Below are 18153 nucleotides of genomic sequence, written 5' to 3'. Positions count from 1 at the left end.
GTGCATGTATGTATATTTTTTGCTTTTACAGCAAGACTAGTGATTTTGCTCAAAATGTTAATAGAAGCTGGAACCTCCCAAGTCAAGACTGTGTGTGCCCCAGGACTCTGTTCTCCAGAACTGTTCTATTTCTGTTAGTACAATTCTGCTTATTAACACTTATCGTATATAAGTAGTCTTAGTTGTCCAATAAAGATTCAAATGGATAACTATTAATCAGTATCTCCAGAAAGTGAGAGCTATGCACATCCAATGCATTACCACACAGTAAAAGTACTATCAACGAGTCTTTGGGTCAACATGCCCTGCCTTAGTAATATACATTCAGCTTGACCTCCAGAAGTGACTAGATTATAGGGCTTCCTGTTGAGCAGTATTTCCTGCCAATGAGGGTAGAGTACAGAGCATAAATAGCGGTGGTATAATGATGGTACAGCAGTAGTAGGTCTAATTGTGTTTTCTGTGAATGAAATTTCACAATGATTCTATTGACTCATATCTCCAGCAATTGTTTGAAGCCTCTTTCCTACAGCCTACCTTGCCTTTCAATATTCCAAACAGAAGATAAAATTGGATTCATTCCTCACACCACAAACCAGGATAAATTCTAAATAGATTGAAGATTGCAATGTAAAAATTGAAATTATTTATTTAAAGTAAATTCTTTCTCACCCCCTTAGCTGAAAGTGGGTTATAACTTTAGCTTCTTTTTCTAATAAAAAATAGTAACGTTAGGTTGCTTGTAAGATGGTTAAACATACTTTATTAAAAACTGTAATTAATAATTACAAAGTTAATCAGGAAGAACAAACAAGTAAGAATATTTTAAAAACCTGAAAAATAAGAGCTCCTGAGAGGAGCCACTAGACTCATCTGATAATAAAATATACTATAAAGCCTCTATAAATAAAATAGAATGATAAGACAGACCAATAACAGAATATAAAATCCAGAAAGAGACCCAATTTCATATGCAAATTTAGTTTAAAATAAAAGTGGCAAATCTTCAAATCAGAGAGGAAAACATGGGCTTTGTTGTTCAGTTGTCAAGTTATGTCTGACTCTTTGTGACCTAATGGACACTCTTTGTGTCCATGCAGCACGCCAGACTCCTCTGCCCTCCACTATCTCCCAGAATTTACTCAAATTCATGTCCACTGAGTCAGTGATGCCAACCAACCATTTCATCCTTTGTTGCCCCCTTCTCATTTTACCTTCAATCTTTCCCAGCATCAGGGTCTTTTCTAATGAGTCTGCTCTTCGCATCAGCTGACCAAAGTACTAGAGCTTCAGCTCCAGCATCAGTCCTTCCAATGAATATTCAGGGTTGATTTCCTTTAGGATTGATTAGTTTAATCTCCTTGCAGTCCAAGGGACTCTCAAGAGTCTTCTCCAGCACCACAATTCGAAAGCATCAGTTCTTCAGTGCTCAGCCTTCTCTGTAGTCTAACTCTCACATCTGTACATGACTACTGGGCTTACTAATAAATTATATTGGGATAACTAGAGAGCCATAAGGAAAAAAGATAAAATTGGATCTATTCTTCATGCCATAAACAAGATAACTTCCAACTGAATCAGAAATTTAAATGAAGCAAGCAAGCAAACATTTATCAGTACAGAAAATATTGGTGATTTCCTCTATAACCCAAGAATGAGGAAATCTCTCCTACGACTCAAAATCCAAAAGCAAAAAGGGAAGATAAATTTAATGACATAGAAACATTTAAAACTTGCATGTCAAAAAAAAAAAAAAAAACACATAAGCAAAGTAAAAAGATAGAAGATAGAAGACATTAACATCCTGTCTAGAAGCTTGAGAATGGAACAACTTGTCCTACTAGACACTAAGGCATCTATCTAAGACTACCAGGATCATTGAAAAGCAGCTACATGGGGAACACATGTATGCCTGTGGCGGATTCATTTCAATATATGGCAGAACCAATACAATATTGTAAAGTTTAAAACTAAAATTAAATTAAAAAAAAAGAAAAAAAGAATATAAAAAAAGAAAAAGATTACTGAGATCTTGTCAGATTGAATGGTCTCAATCTACAAAGATGGGATAATTACAGTCAGTGAAAATATTAGCTGCAGTAGACTGAAATCCATCAAATATATTTAAATCCAGGGGTTCATGATTAGGTTAAAGAAAAAACAACTGGTCATTGTTGAAGGATGCTAGTAAACCAATTCATTATTTTGAAAAATGGTAAACAAAGGGAAGAATTCATGCATTTTATCCAGCTTTTCCCATAAACACTGGAGCTCAGCATAACCAAAGAGTAGATAGAAGGGACTTGTATTCTCTATAAAAATATTCCAGCTAATAAATGAAGAATGAATGTCAGGACGTCATCATTTTGCAACCCACAGTGAGTTAATATATCTAGGTATTGATCATAAGTGGTGGGTGGCTAATACTCTAAAAGAGAGAACCAGACCTTAGGTGCTTTCCGATAAAAAAAAAATCAACAAAATCACACAGTGGGAAACTCTTCAGAACAAAGGATTCAGTTTCTTCAACAAATAAGTAACAATAAATTAAGAAATAAAGAGGAAACCTAAAAATTAAGTCAATGAAGACACCTAGGAAATAATCGCACTGTATGGTCCTCTTTTAAATCCTGAGGCAAACAAGCAATGCAAGAAAAGGGTACTTATGAGACAACTGGATATATGAACACTAATCTGATATTTGATTATATTAAGAAACTATAACACCATAGGTACAATAACAGTATTGTGATTTTAAGTGTCCTTATATTTTAGAGACATATAATGAGATGTCACTGATGAACTTTCTTTAGTCAAATTTGACTCATCAAAATATTATTTGCCTTGAAATTATATAAGCGGAGAGAAATGGGTGAGTGTAGAAATGAAACAAGATTGGCCATGAGTTGATAATTGTTGAAGCAGGTAATGAGGGCCTATTATACTAGTAGTGGTGTGCTGAAACTGGCTAAGACCTACTCAGGGGAGCCTATTTTTTAATTTTCAGAAATTCTGACACCACACTGGTATCTTGAAATTGGCCATGGTGGAAGTATTTCCATCATGAAAATCAGTACATGCCACACATCAGCTCCCTCCCCCAAGAGTTGGATGTTAAAATGCTTATGAGCACACCACTGCTATTCTACTTTTGTATGTGCTTTTTAAATTCAACAAATATATTTACTGAGCACTTACTATGTTCCAGACCCTGGGTTAGATGCTGAACATACAGCAGTGAACAAAAAGACATCATCCCTGTTTGTATTAATTTCCTAGAGCTTCTGTAACAAACTACCATCAACTGGGTAGCTTGAAACAATAGAGATTTATTTCACAGTTCCAAAAGCTAGGAATCCAAAATCAAGATGCTGGCAGGGCCATGTTCCTTCTGAAACCTGTAGAGGAATCCTTTCTTGCCTCTTCCTAGCTTCCGATGGTGGTTGCCTGGCAACCTGGTGTTCTTTGGTTTGCTTCCATCCTCACACAGATTCTTGGTGCCTGTGTCTTCACATGGCCATTTTCTCATAAGGACACCAGTTATATTGGATTAGGGGCCCACCCTACTCTAGTATTAGTATTCATTTTTAAACTTTTAAAAAATTTTAAATTGTGGTTAAAAAAACATAACATAAAACTTGCCATCTTACCCGCTTTAAAGTATATTGTTCAGTAGTGTTAAGTATATTCACCTTATTGTGTAACAGATCTCTAGAACTTTCCATCTTGTAAAACTGAAACTCCATACCCATTTTCTCTTCCCCTCAGCCCTTGGAAACTATCATTTTAACTTCATTATCTATGAGTTTGACTACTTTTCCTTTCTCATGAGTGAAATCATATAATATTTGTCTTTTTTATGACTGGCTTGATTCACTTGGCATAATATCCTCAGGGTTCATCCATGTTGTAGCATGTGACAGGATTTCCTTCTTTTTAAGGCTGAATAATATTCCATTGCATCTATTACCATATATGGTTTATCCATTCATCCATCCATGGACATTGGGTTGCTTCCACCTCTTGGCTACTGTCAATAATGCTGTAATGAACATGGAGATGTGTTGGGGAGTGTTTAACAGGATTCCTACGTGGTGTTTCTCACAAGTCCTTTGTTTCTTTTTAAGCAGAGCAGCACGCTGCTCCCAGGAACCAAGGTCATTGTGTGAGACAGGCTTGAATCTCCTTTAGTAAACATTCTCTTTATGACAAAACTGCTTAGTCCCAATCTGCTTTCTTGAGATATGGATGGTCTTCTGACCTTGTGACCATTATTAATCCCTTGTTCCCTTGGTAACAGTTGCTATACACTTGGTTTTCTGATCTTTATCATAGTTGTAAGAAACTTCTTGTACCACAGCCTATATATACTCACAGAAAAATAATTAAAGCACCTTTGCTCCATAAGAGCTTGGGTCCCTGTGTCTGTCTTTCTTTCTCTCTCTCTCTCTCACTCTTCTGAGCTGATTCCTTGGAGTGCAGAGACCCGTCTTGCTCACTCTCCTGCCTGGGCTTCTAAGACTCTCTTGAGAAGGCACCCTGTGCCTTCACCCCCCTCGAGAGGGCGCCTGGTGCCTTCATGAGAGATGCAAGTCCTGTGTCAAGGACTTTTTTGGTTTTCTGCGTAAACCAGGGAGTATCAGCCTCTTTCTCTCTTTCACTTTCTTATCGTTGCCTCCGGACCGCCAGGTCCCGGTCCATTAAAGGACCCCAACAGAGATGTAAATATCTGTTTGAAATCCTGCTCTGATTTTTTTTTTCCTTTTGCACATGCATTAATATTCCAATAATAAAACTTAAAATATATGTAAAGAAGTAGGAAAAGGGCTGTAACTTGGGGAATAAAATACACAAAAAGCATAATCAAATTGTTACCAATGGGATTTTCATAAATAGTAATTAAATCCAATGTTTAAATAGTCAATCTTCTCAACAATTAAGTATCCATCTTATCTAGAAATAGAAGCAACTAAAAAAAAATAAGATTTTTTTAGGTGAACATTGCTTTTTGCAACATAAATGTAATTGATGTACATGTATCAAATTGCAATTCTTCACTTTAGCACATTTTTTCTCTCATATTCATTTCCAAGCATGTTTGTATTCTCTATTATGTATAAAGTAACACTTGAATTGGACTCCTAATGTTCCTTTTGATTGATCATAATTAAAATGCATACACTTAGCCCCAGTATTTGTGTTGTCTCAATTCTTATGAGGATGTAAATTCAGACACTTTCCCATATCTAGGTAATTGTGATTATTAGACTTGAAGTGGCCCTTTTAGTCTTTGCATTTTGTCTGGCTTTATGTCAGTATAAATCAGCATAAAATTGGTATTTAGTGATAGGTTTAAAATATGGCTATTCTTTTCATTTAATACATTACAATGGAGGAAAACAAAAAATGAAACCATCACTAGTGGATGAATGGGAAATCAGAAGGAAGAGAAACCTGTGCTCTATGTTTCAATTGTTGAGGACCAGATGTGTGCTCCAGAACTGTGAATTTTTGGTTCCACAGTCTTTTCCAAGGCTGCCCTTTGTTTAAATGACTTGGCCCCACATTTGTTAATTTTCCACAGTTTGTAAGTAATAGTATAATTTTAGAAAGGGCATTGGTTTGTTATTCTTGGTCTTGCATCACTTTAAGGTCTCTGTATGCCAATCACATGTAGGTCTAGAGTTCACAGATTTGGTATTAGATTCATGCCTCCAGCAAAGTTTTTTTTTCATAGATCAGACTACATGTTAGGTCCATATTCCATGGGAAATCTATTAGGATTTGGAGCTACCAAATGGATGCAGAGATCTAAAAGCTTAATACCTACATGGGTAAATACAATCCAGCAGGAACACATGTGGAACAATCACGTCAATACATCCTCTGTATCAATAACATGGCCAGGGACCCAGAAACATCCTGGAGAATGCTGGATGCACTGAGTCAGCCATGGGGAGAATCAAGCAAGCTGATGAAGAATGTGTCAGGTACCCCTCAGTCTTTGCCTGTTGTCTCACCCTAACCCACTGAGGAGTGCTGCCCTCCACTGCATAGATAATGGCAGAACTAAAATTAAAAAGTAAGGCAGAGACAGCAGCAGCTTGATGCTAAGAAAGAGACTTGGGGCCTTTGCGAGTTTGGCCTGGAGCATGCCAGCGTATAAATTTTTCTGGGTACTGTATGGTGGAAACTAGCTCTAATTCTTCTCCCAGGCGACAGACTTACCACCTGTGCTCGTCTCTAATTATCTTTGATCAGGCTTATGCAGTAGGAAGTTCTGTTTCAGCAACTGTGATTAGGCTCAGGGCATAGCTAAGTCTATAATTACTATCTGGTTAAATCAGAGCGCTTCTGGAATTTAGTAGCCATTTGTGTAAACTGCATCAATAGTTTTAGACTGTAAACTTGTCCTTTTACACTTCTATGAGAACTCAGAGATGAACAAGTAATAGTTAAGGAAAAGCAAATTTGTCAGTGAATGTAAAAAAGGCACAAAATGAAGACAGTTCTAGCTACAGGCAGAAAAAGGAGAGTCCACCATAGAGAGAAGTATGCACTTGCTCAGTAACCTTTCATGAGGAAAAAGGACATGCCTTCAGGGGCACTTCTGATTCTGGAATACCAAAACTTTAAAATGTGTTCCCTCAATTAACCACTGAGAATATTAGGTGAGGGATAGAAATCATTTAACCTCTGTGAATATCAAGTTTCTCATTAAAAAAAAAAAAACACAAAAAAAACCTTTCTAATCACTCCACATGGCTATAGTGAAAATCACATGAAATAACAGAAAGAACATTTAGCACCACCATTGGTAGTCACGGCATTTAATACATGCTTGGTAATAATAATCATAATTCCTGTTATTGAGGTAAGTAGGTGTCTGGGCTCTCTAGGAGTAAAGGGTGATTCCTTTGCCTACAGGCTCTGTCATCCCCATCCAACTGCCAATTAGAAGCATGTGGCATCTGTATGTCTTCTTTGGAGAAATGTCTGTTTAGTTCTTTGGCCCATTTTTTGATTGGGTCGCTTATTTTTCTGGAATTGAGCTGCAGGAGTTGCTTATATATTTTTGAAATTAATTCTTTGTCAGTTGCTTCGTTTGCTATTATTTTCTCCCATTCTGAAGGCTGCCTTTTAACCTTGCTTATAGTTTCCTTCATTGTGCAAAAGATTTTAAGTTTAATTAGGTCCCATTAGTGTGGAGATTCCTTAAAAAACTGGAAACAGAACTGCTATATGACCCAGCAATCCCACTGCTGGGCATACACACAGAGGAAACCAAAATTGAAAGAGACACGTGTACCCCAATGTTCATCACAGCACTGCTTACAATAGCCAGGACATGAAAGCAACCTAGATGTCCATTGGCAGATGAATGGATAAGAAAGCTGTGGTATATATATACACACAATGGAATATTACTTAGCTATTAAAAATAATGCATTTGAATCAGTTCTAATGAGGTGGATGAAACTGGAGCCTATTATACAGAGCAAAGTAAGTCAGAGAGAAAAACACCAGAAGATAGCAGAGGAATAAGACAGGGAGACCACTTTCTCCCCCCAAATTCATCGAAAGAACATTTGAACACTGAGCAAATTCCAAAAAACAACTTCTGAATGCTGGCAGAAGACATCAGGCACCCAGAAAGGCAGGCCATTGTCTTCAAAAGGAGATGGAGAAGTCTTGAGGCTACTGTAAGAATAAGACTGAAAACCAGAGGCAGGAGGCTTAAGTCCAAATCCTGAGAACACCAGAGAACTCCTGAATCCAGGGAACATTAACTGATAGGAACTCATCAAATGCCTCCATACCTACACTAAAACCAAGCACCACCCAAGGGCCAACAAGTTCCAGAGCAAGACATACCATGCAAATTCTCCAGCAACATAGGAACATAGCCCTGAGCTTCAATATACAGGCTGCCCAAAGTCACACCAAACCCACTGACATCTCAAAACTCATTACTGGACACTTCATTGCACTCCAGAGAGAAGAAATCCAGCTCCACCCACCAGAACACCGACACAAGCTTTCCTAACCAGGAAACCTTGACAAGCCACCTGTCCAACCCCACCCACAGTGAGGAACCTCCACAATAAAGATAACTCCACAAACTGCCAGAATACAGAAAGACCACTCCAAACACAGCATTATAAACAAGATGAAAAGGCAGAGAAATACCCAGCAGGTAAAGGAACAGGATAAATGCCCACCAAACCAAACCAAAGAGGAAGAGATAGGGAATCTATCTGATAAAGAATTCTGAATAATGATAGTGAAAATGATCCAAAATCTTGAAAACAAACTGGAGTTACAGATAAATAGCCTGGAGACAAGGATGGAGAAGGTGCAAAAAAGGTTTAACAAGGACCTAGAAGAAATAAAAGAAGACTCAATATATAATGAATAATGCAACAAATTAGATCAAAAACACTCTGGAGGGAACCTACAGTAGAATAATGGAGGCAGAATATAGGATAAGTGAGGTAGAAGATAGAATTGTAGAAATAAATGAAACAGAGAGGAAAAAAGAATTAAAAGAAATGAAGACAACCTCAGAGACCTCTGGGACAATGTTAAATGCCCCAACATTCGAATCATAGGAGTCCCAGAAGAAGAAGACAAAAAGAAAGACCATGAGAAAATACTTGAGGAGATAATAGTTGAAAACTTTCCTAAAATGGGGAAGGAAATAATCACCCAAGTCCAAGAAACCCAGAGAGTCCCAAACAGGATAAACCCAAGGTGAAACGCCCCAAGACACATATTAATCAAATTAACAAAGATCAAACACAAAGAACAAATATTAAAAGCAGCAAGGGAAAAACAACAAATAACACACAAGGAGATTCCCATAAGGATAACAGCTTATCTTTCAATAGAAACTCTTCAGGCCAGGAGGGAATGGCAGGACATACTTAAAGTGATGAAAGAAAATCACCTACAGCCCAGATTACTGTACCCATCAAGGATCTCATTCAATATGAAGGAGAAATCAAAAGCTTTACAGACAAGCAAAAGCTGAGAGAATTCAGCACCACCAAACCAGCTCTCCAGAAAATGCTAAAGGATCTTCTCTAGACAGGAAACACAGAAAGGGTATATAAACTCGAACCCCAAACAATAAAGTAAATGGCAACAGGATCATACTTATCAATAATTACCTTAAATGTAAATGGGTTGAATGCCCCAACCAAAAGACAAAGACTGGCTGAATGGATACAAAAACAAGACCCCTATAAATGTTGTCTACAAGAGACCCACCTCGAAACAAGGGACACATACAGACTGGAAGTGAAGGGCTAGAAAAAGATTTTCCATGCAAATAGAGACCAAAAGAAAGCAGGAGTAGCAATACTCATATCAGATAAAATAGACTTTAAAACAAAGGCTATGAAAAGAGAAAGATAGACGCTACATAATGATCAAAGGATCAATCCAAGAAGATATAACAATTATAAATATATATGCACCCAACATAGGAGCACCACAATATGTAAGACAAATGCTAACAAGTATGAAAGGGGAAATTAACAATAACACAATAATAGTGGGAGAATTTAATACCCCACTCACACCTATGGATAGATCAACTAAAGAGAAAATTAACAAGGAAACACAAACTTTAAATGATATAATGGACCAGTTAGACATAATTGATATCTATAGGACATTTCATCCCAAAACAATAATTTCACCTTTTTCTCAAGTACACATGGAACCTTCTCCAGGATAGATCACATCCTGGGCCATAAATCTAGCCTTGGTAAATTCAAAAAAATTGAAATCATTCCAAGCACCTTTTCTGACCACAATGCAGTAAGATTAGATGTCAATTACAGGAGAAAAACTATTTAAAATTCCAACATATGGAGGCTGAACAACACGCTGCTGAATAACCAACAAATCATAGAAGAAATAAAAAAAGAAATTAAAATATGCATTGAAACGAATGAAAATAAAAACACAACCCAAAACCTATGGGATACTGTAAAAGCAGTGCTAAGGGGAAGGTTCATAGCAATACAGGCTTACCTCAAGAAACAAGAAAAAAGTCAAATAAATAACCTAACTCTACACCTAAAGCAACTAGAAAAGGAAGAAGTGAAGAACCCCAGCGTTAGTAGAAGGAACGAAATCTTAAAAATAGGGCAGAAATAAATGCAAAAGAAACAAAAGAGACCATAGCAAAAATCAACAAAGCCAAATGCCAGTTCTTTGAGAAGATAAATAAAAATGACAAACCATTAGCCAGACTCATCAAGAAACAAACGGAGAAAAATCAAATTAACAAAATTAGAAATGAAAATGGAGAAATCACAACAGACAACACAGAAATACAAAGGATCATAAGAGACTACTATCAGCAATTATATGCAAATAAAATGGACAACGTGGAAGAAATGGACAAATTCTTAGAAAAGTACAACTTTCCAAAATTGAACCCGGAAGAAATAGAAAATCTTAAGAGACCCATCACAAACACGGAAACTGAAACTGTAATCAGAAATCTTCCAGCAAACAAAAGCCTAAGACCAGACAGCTTCACAGCTGAATTCTACCAAAAATTCAGAGAAGAGCTAACACCTATCCTACTCAAACTCTTCCAGAAAAGTGCAGTGGAAGGTAAACTTCCAAACTCATTCTATGAGGCCACCATCAGCCTAATACCAAAACCTGATAAAGATGCCACAAAAAAAGAAAACTACAGGTCAATATCACTGATGAACATAGATGCAAAAATCCTTAACAAAATTCTAGCAAACAGAATCCAACAACATATTAAAAAAATCATACAAAAACGACCAAGTGGTCTTTATCCCAGGGATGCACAGATTCTTTAATATCTGCAAATCAATCAATGTAATACACCATATTAACAAATTGAAAGATAAAAGCCATATGATTATCTCAATAGATGCAAAGAAAGCTTTTACAAAATTCAACATCCATTTATGATAAAAAAAAAAAACCTCCAGAAAGCAGGAATAGAAGGAACACACCTCAACATAATAAAAGCTATATATGAAAAACCCATAGCAAACATTATCCTCAGTGGTGAAAAATTGAAAGCATTTCCCTTAAAGTCAGGAACAAGACAAGGGTGTCCACTCTCACCACTACTATTCAACATAGTTTTCAAAGTTTTGGCCACAGCAATCAGAGCAGAAAAAGAAATAAAAGGAATCCAGATTGGAAAAGAAGTAAAACTCTCACTGTTTGCAGATGACATGATCCTCTACATAGAAAACCCTAAAGACTCCACCAGAAAATTAATAGAGCTAATCAATAAATATAGTAAAGTTGCAGGATATAAAATCAACACACAGAAATCCCTTGCATTCCTATACACTAACAAAGAGAAAACAGAAAGAGAAATTAAGGAAACAATTCCATTTACCATTGCAATGAAAAGAATAAAATACTTAGGAATATACCTACCTAAAGAAACTAAAGACCTATATATAGAGGACTATAAAACACAGGTGAAAGAAATTAAAGAGGACACAAATAGATGGAGAAATATACCGTGTTCGTGGATTGGAAGAATCACTATAGTGAAAATGAGTATACTACCCAAAGCAATCTATAGATTCAATGCAATCCCTATCAAGCTACCAACGGTATTTTTCACAGAACTAGCACAAATAATTTCACAATTTGTATGGAAATACAAAAAACCACGAATAGCCAAAGCAATCTTGACAAAGAAGAATGGAACTGTAGGAATCAACCTGCCTGACTTCAGGCTCTACTACAAAGCCACAGTCATCAAGACAGTATGGTACTGGCACAAAGACAGAAATATAGATCAATGGAACAAAATAGAAAGCCCAGAGATAAGTCCACGCACCTATGGACACCTTATCTTTGACAAAGGAGGCAAGAGTATACAATGGAGAAAAGACAATCTCTTTAACAAGTGGTGCTGAGAAAACTGGTCAACCACTTGTAAAAGAATGAAACTAGAACACTTTCTAACACCATACACAAGAATAAACTCAAAATGGATTAAAGATATAAACGTAAGACCAGAAACTATAGAACTCCTAGAGGAAAATATAGGCAAAACACTCTCCGACATAAACCACAGCAGGATCCTCTATGACCCACCTCCCAGAATATTGGAAATAAAAGCAAAAATAAAGAAAGGAGACCTAATTAAAATTAACAGCTTCTGCACAACAAAGGAAACTATAAGCAAGGTGAAAAGACAGTCTTCAGAATGGGAGAAAATAACAGCAAACGAAGCAACAGACAAAGAATTAATCTCAAAAATATACAAGCAACTCCTGCAGCTCAATTCCAGAAAAATAAATGACCCAATCAAAAAATAGGCCAAAGAACTAAACAGATATTTCTCCAAAGAAGACATACAGATGGCTAACAAACACATGAAAAGATGCTCAACATCACTCATTATCAGAGAAATGCAAATCAAAACCACAATGAGGTACCATTTCACGCCAATCAGAATGGCTGCTATCCAAAAGTCTACAAGCAATAAATGCTGGAGCAGGTGTGGAGAAAAGGGAACCCTCTTACACTGTTGGTGGGAATGCAAACTAGTACAGCCACTATGGAGAATAGTGTGGAGACTCCTTAAAAAAGTGGAAATAGAACTGCCATATGACCCAGCAATCCCACTGCTGGGCATATAAACCAAGGAAACCAGAATTGAAAGAGACACGTGTACCCCAATGTTCATTGCAGCACTGTTTACAATAGCCAGGACATGGAAGCAACATAGATGTCTATCAGCAGATGAATGGATAAGAAACCTGTGGTACCTGTACACAATGGAATATTACTCAGCCATTAAAAAGAATGCATCTGAATCAGTTCTAATGAGGTGGATGAAACTGGAGCCTATTATACAGAGTGAAGTAAGCCAGAAAGGAATACACCAATACAGTATACTAACGCATATATATGGAATTTAGAAAGATGGTAACAATAACCCTGTGTACGAGACAGCAAAAGAGACACAGATGTATAGAACAGTCTTTTGGACTCTATGGGAGAGGGTGAGGGCGGGATGATACGGGAGAATGACATTGAAACATGTATATTATCATATGTGAAACGAATCGCCAGTCCAGTTTCAATGCATGATACAGGGTGCTCAGGGCTGGTGCACTGGGATGACCCAGAGGGATGGTATGGGGAGGGAGGTGGGAGGGAGGTTCAGGATGTGGAACACACGTACACCCATGGTGGATTCATGTCAATGTATGTCAAAACCAATACAATATTGTAAAGTAAAAATAAATACATAAATAAAACTGAGAGGAAAAAAAAACACTGAAGAAGAAAACTTAAAAAAAAAGAAAAAGAAAAACATCAATACAGTATATTAATGCATATATATGGAATTTAGAAAGATGGTAACAATGACCCTATATGCAAGACAGCCAAAGAGATATAAAGAACAGACTTTTGGACTCTGTGGGAGAAGGCCAGGGTGGGATGATTTAAGAGAATAGCATTGAAAGATGTATATTATCATATGGGAAACAGATCACCAGTCCAGGTTCAATGCATGAGACAGGGTGCTCAGGGCTGGTGCACTGGGATGACCTTGCAGGATGGGATGGGGAAGGAGATGGGAGGGAGGGTCAGGATGGGGAACGCATGTACACCCATGGCTGATTCATGTGAATATATGGCAAAAAACCACCACAAAATTTTAAAGTAATTAGCCTCCAATTAAAATAAATTAAAAAAAAAAAAGAAGTACATGGCAGAGCTAGTAAAGGGAACTCTTTCAGGCTGAAGTGAGACAGCCATACTCTTCAGATGGAGAGATGCTATTACCCTCCCCCCACCATAGTGCCCCTGAAATGGTACCACAATTGGTGAGAAAAAAAATGATGCAAAAACAACAAGCTAATTATTTCCAAAGGAAATGAATACTCATATAATTTAATGCAGGTGGTGCTTAATAAACAATCCTTTCACTGAGTAAACAAAAGAGGGAAACTGTGAGTAATTTACAGGCATCTAAGTGAAATTGCTTATGGTGCCTTATGCATAGATGTCTTAAGACCTGTATTCTGGTTTACTGCTCATCTCTCAAATGCGTGTCTCTGGACGAGCCTGGCAACACAAACACGAAAGTAGCCTTAATCAAGTGCATATGCGTAGATCGCACACTTTGGTTAGAGAGGTGGATGAAAAAGAATTGGAGTCACTTGTTTATGCACTTGGGCAGCTGTGCTGTTGGACCAATGCCACCTTGATTCCCCACTGAAACAAAGGAAGCAAACTCTGTTTTCAAGAAAATAACGCCTAACACTTTGGCCAAACAGTTGTCTCCAAATGTTAACCTCCTTCAAGAACACGGTAATAACTATGAATATATGATGAAACGACATTTGGAAAGATTACCTGTGGGCATGTGAGATGTTTAACTTTTCTCATTTTAAGCCACCAGTACTGTGGTCATTTACTTGGGCTTTAAAGGGCAACTCCTGACATTTGGTCTTTGGTAGATTTAACAGGCCGCTTGTAAGCTTAAAGGTTTTGCCTGGTTAAAGTGGGTTTTATTGCAGAGGCTATTTGCAACTTCATGCTCCATCTCACAGAAATGTCAGTGTTTGCCTTTGCTCAGGACTGGGCATAGCAACTCAAGGTTTATCCCGGAGTAGCTCTGAAAATAGAAGATGCTTGATTTTAGGTCTCTGTTCTTAACCGCCCACTAACAACCTGTAGGAGTGTTCGCTTTCACTTGGGGTGCTGTAAGTCTTCCAGATGGCTGAGCAACTTTTGGGAAAGACTAAATGCTCATAACCCTCTGTCACATTGTAAACTGCCAGCGTGTTTTCCTTTATTCTCTTCCTGGTGGAAACAAAAAGCCTATTTTGATAATAAGCTTGAGAAATACATTTTCTCTGGATTCTGTGGAAATAAATTATCTCACTCACTCTGGGAAGTTGAACCTCAGCTGGGCTTGCACTGCAGCTTGGCAGGCCTCTTGTTGACTCCCTCGAGAATTTCTTAGAACAGTTGTTCAAAATCCAAACTGTTTCCACTGCTCTCCAGTCCCCAGTCCTACCCCAGCTGTCCGTCCTCTCAAAGATGATCTCACCTCCCGCTTCACCACAAAGACTGACCGTGTAGGCTCCTTCATCCCCCTTTTCTTCAAACTGCATGATGCATGGTGCTTTTGCCTGCATCACAATGCTTGAGTCTCAAAGAAAACCACGTCTATTTTTTTTTTTTTTGCCTAGGCTATGCTGTCTATTTGGATACTTGATCTTGTTCCCTCTCCACCCCAGGAAGAAATTGTTCCATCAGCTATTTTAATGGCTCCTTCCCTACGGTCTATAATCCCACTCAGAGCTCCTCTGACTTGGACCCAAGTTACCACCCTATCAATCACCTTCCTTTCACAAGTCAAACTTCTAACAAATGTAGTCAACGCTTACTGACTTCTTTCTCACCACTAACTCCTCACAACCAAGCTTCCACCCCACCTTAAAGACACTGTATTGAAACTGCTGTCTTGAAAGTCAGCAATGGCCTAATAACTGGCAGATTGGCTGGCTTTTTCTTAAAACTCACCTTGCTTGATCTAGCCACAGCTTTTTACCAATGCTGACCACTTCATCCCTCCTAAAACTCTCTCTCTGGCTTCTGTTACATGACCCTGATTTTTCTCCTATCTACTTTACTCCTTTTTAAATTATATGGTATCATTTGTAGTACATGGGATCTATTGCCTTGACCAGGGATCAAATTCAGCTCTCCTGAATTGAGAGTGCGGAGTTTTAGCCACTGGACTACCAGGGAAGTCCCAACTTCTTTTGCTTTGAATCCTTGGTTGACTCTTCCTCTATCCCTTCAATGTAAACATTCCACATTGGCCCTGTCCTTGGCCCTTATCTTTCGTATTCTCTCTGTTTTGATGAGCTTACCAATTGCACATATTCACTTATCTTCTCTATGTGAATGGCTCCTCAATCACTGTCATTTATTCATGTCTTCATTCATTAATTACTTACTGAATGAATACCACATATGTAGAGTGACTTTGGACTTCCCTGGTGGCTCAGCAGTAAAGAATCTGCCTGCAATGCAGGAGTCAGCAGGAGATGTGGGTTCGATCCCTGAGTTGGGAAGATCCCCTGGAGGACGAAATAGCAACCCATTCCAGTATTCTCACTTGGAGAATCCCATGGGACAGAGCCTGGTGGGCTGCAGTCCATAGGGTGGCAAAGAGTTGGACATGACTGAAGCTACTCAGCATGCATGCAGAGTGACTATACAATTTGTCATTCTAACTAGGACATTTTGAGTATGAAAGGGGATCACTATTAATGCTTATGTCAGAGCACTAGACATAAACCAGATTGGCCAAGCAAATTGAGACATATGGTAACCCTAAGTATAAGACACTTTGCCAAGTATTATGAAGTTAAAAAGTAAATCATAAATGCATCCTGTCCCCAAAGAGCATTAAGTCTAGTAGAGTGAGGAGACACCAACATAAACAGAATACTAATAGAAAGTGATAAATACCCTAAGAGAGGTCCAGATAAAACATACTGCGTTTTCAGGATGCTGCTGCTGCTGCTAAGTCACTTCAGTCATGTTCGACTTTGTGCGACCCCATAGACAGCAGCCCACCAGGCTCCCCCATCCCTGGGATTCTCTAGGCAAGAACACTGGAGTGGGTTGCCAGTTCCTTCTCCAATGCATGAAAGTGAAGTCACTCAGTCGTGTCCAACTCTTGGTGACCCCATGGACAGCAGCCTACCAGGCTCCTCTGTCCATGGGATTTTCCAGGCCAGAGTACTGGAGTGGATTGCCATTGCCTTCTCAAGTTTTCAGGATGAGAGGAGACTTATTTTCACCTTGAAGAATCAGGAAAAGCTTTGTGATAGTGGCATTTGAGTAGCCCTTGGACATGCGAAGATGGTGGGTAAAATTTCAGGTGGAGGGAACAATACAAGTAGGGCCTCCCTCATGGTTCTTCAGTCTGCGTGCTGCAAAAGTACTACACCTAAGAGGGCACTGTCCACCTTGTTAATACCCCTATTAGTTGAAAATGTTCATATTTTAATAACTTTCTTGTTACTTCAAAGGTGAGTGATTTGTACATTTATTACAAAAATTTTCTACTAGATCACAGGAAAATGTCATTTTCTACCAATCAGTACACAACAACAATTTTTTGACAGATGGAAGTAAGTGTCTGAGGAAGAGACATCTTTTTCTGCTTCATACCAAAATGGGCTAGAGATGATCCTGAGTGTGTACAAAGGCATAATAGAGAAAATTTGGAGCATAAATAGGACAGGGAGTCTATTTGGACAGACTGTCAACATCAGTCTGACAAAAGCTTGGGGTGCATGAAAAGACACAATGAAAACAAATTGGAAAAGTAGATTCAGTCCAGATTGTGGAGGGCCGTGAGTGTCACCATAAGTAAATCAAACTCTAGTCAGTAGGCACAGGTCAAAATAGTTTCAAGAAGTTACCTTGGAGGACTTCCCCGGGTGGTCCTGGGGTTAAGACTCTATGCTTCCAATGCAGGGGGTGCGGGTTCGATCCTTGGTCAGGAAACTAAGATTCCACACACTATGCAGTGTGGCAAAAAAAAAAAAAAAAAACAACTAATTATTTTTTAAGAAGTTTTCTTTTTTAAAAAAAGAAGTTCCTTGGGAAAAATGTATAAAATACTTTCAAAAGGCAAGAACTGGGAGTGACTGAAAGACCAGTTAGATGCTCACTGGCCTTGTAGTATAAGCCAACATTTTCCAACGTAGCTCTGTGGAACTAATGCTATTTCCTCTGGATTTTAACAAGTATACCAGATAGCAGGAGAACAGAAGCAGAGAAAGCTGCATGGTTTCATTCAGTCCTACCATCTCTCCACAGCCCTGACTCTTGTACATTTTTCCCTGAGTAACCTGCCAATGCTTCATATTTCACATACCCCAAATCAAACCCATTATCTTTGTCCTGAAAACTATTTTCTGTGCATATCACCACAAAACAAGGGTAGCTTAAATAAGAACTTCAGAAGTAGGCAGGCCAGGACTAGTATGACAGCACCAGGAAATCTTCAGGAATCAAGACTCCTAGTTGTATACATTCTGCCAGGAGTATGAAAATGAATGCTAGAATTCTAGCCAT

At 38.3% G+C, this 18153-nt stretch overlaps 1 long non-coding RNA gene across 1 annotated transcript in view; it reads right to left on the bottom strand.

The window, feature by feature from the left end:
* LOC147341582 (uncharacterized) overlaps positions 1 to 17596 on the bottom strand; it is a 56568-nt gene extending 38972 nt beyond the window's left edge. The window contains exon 1 of the long non-coding RNA XR_015159147.1: positions 17496 to 17596. This is a non-coding gene — a long non-coding RNA (uncharacterized LOC147341582). The remainder of the gene's footprint in view (positions 1 to 17495) is intronic.
* Positions 17597 to 18153: the final 557 nt, after the last annotated feature.

This window comes from Bos grunniens, chromosome X (genome assembly GCF_055505025.1).
Source record: "Bos grunniens cultivar Pamir isolate PY7600 chromosome X, Bosgru_T2T1.0, whole genome shotgun sequence".
Lineage (NCBI taxonomy): Eukaryota > Metazoa > Chordata > Mammalia > Artiodactyla > Bovidae > Bos > Bos grunniens.
The sequence above is the reverse complement of the archived record's forward strand: the minus strand, read 5'-3'. Positions and strand labels throughout refer to the sequence as shown.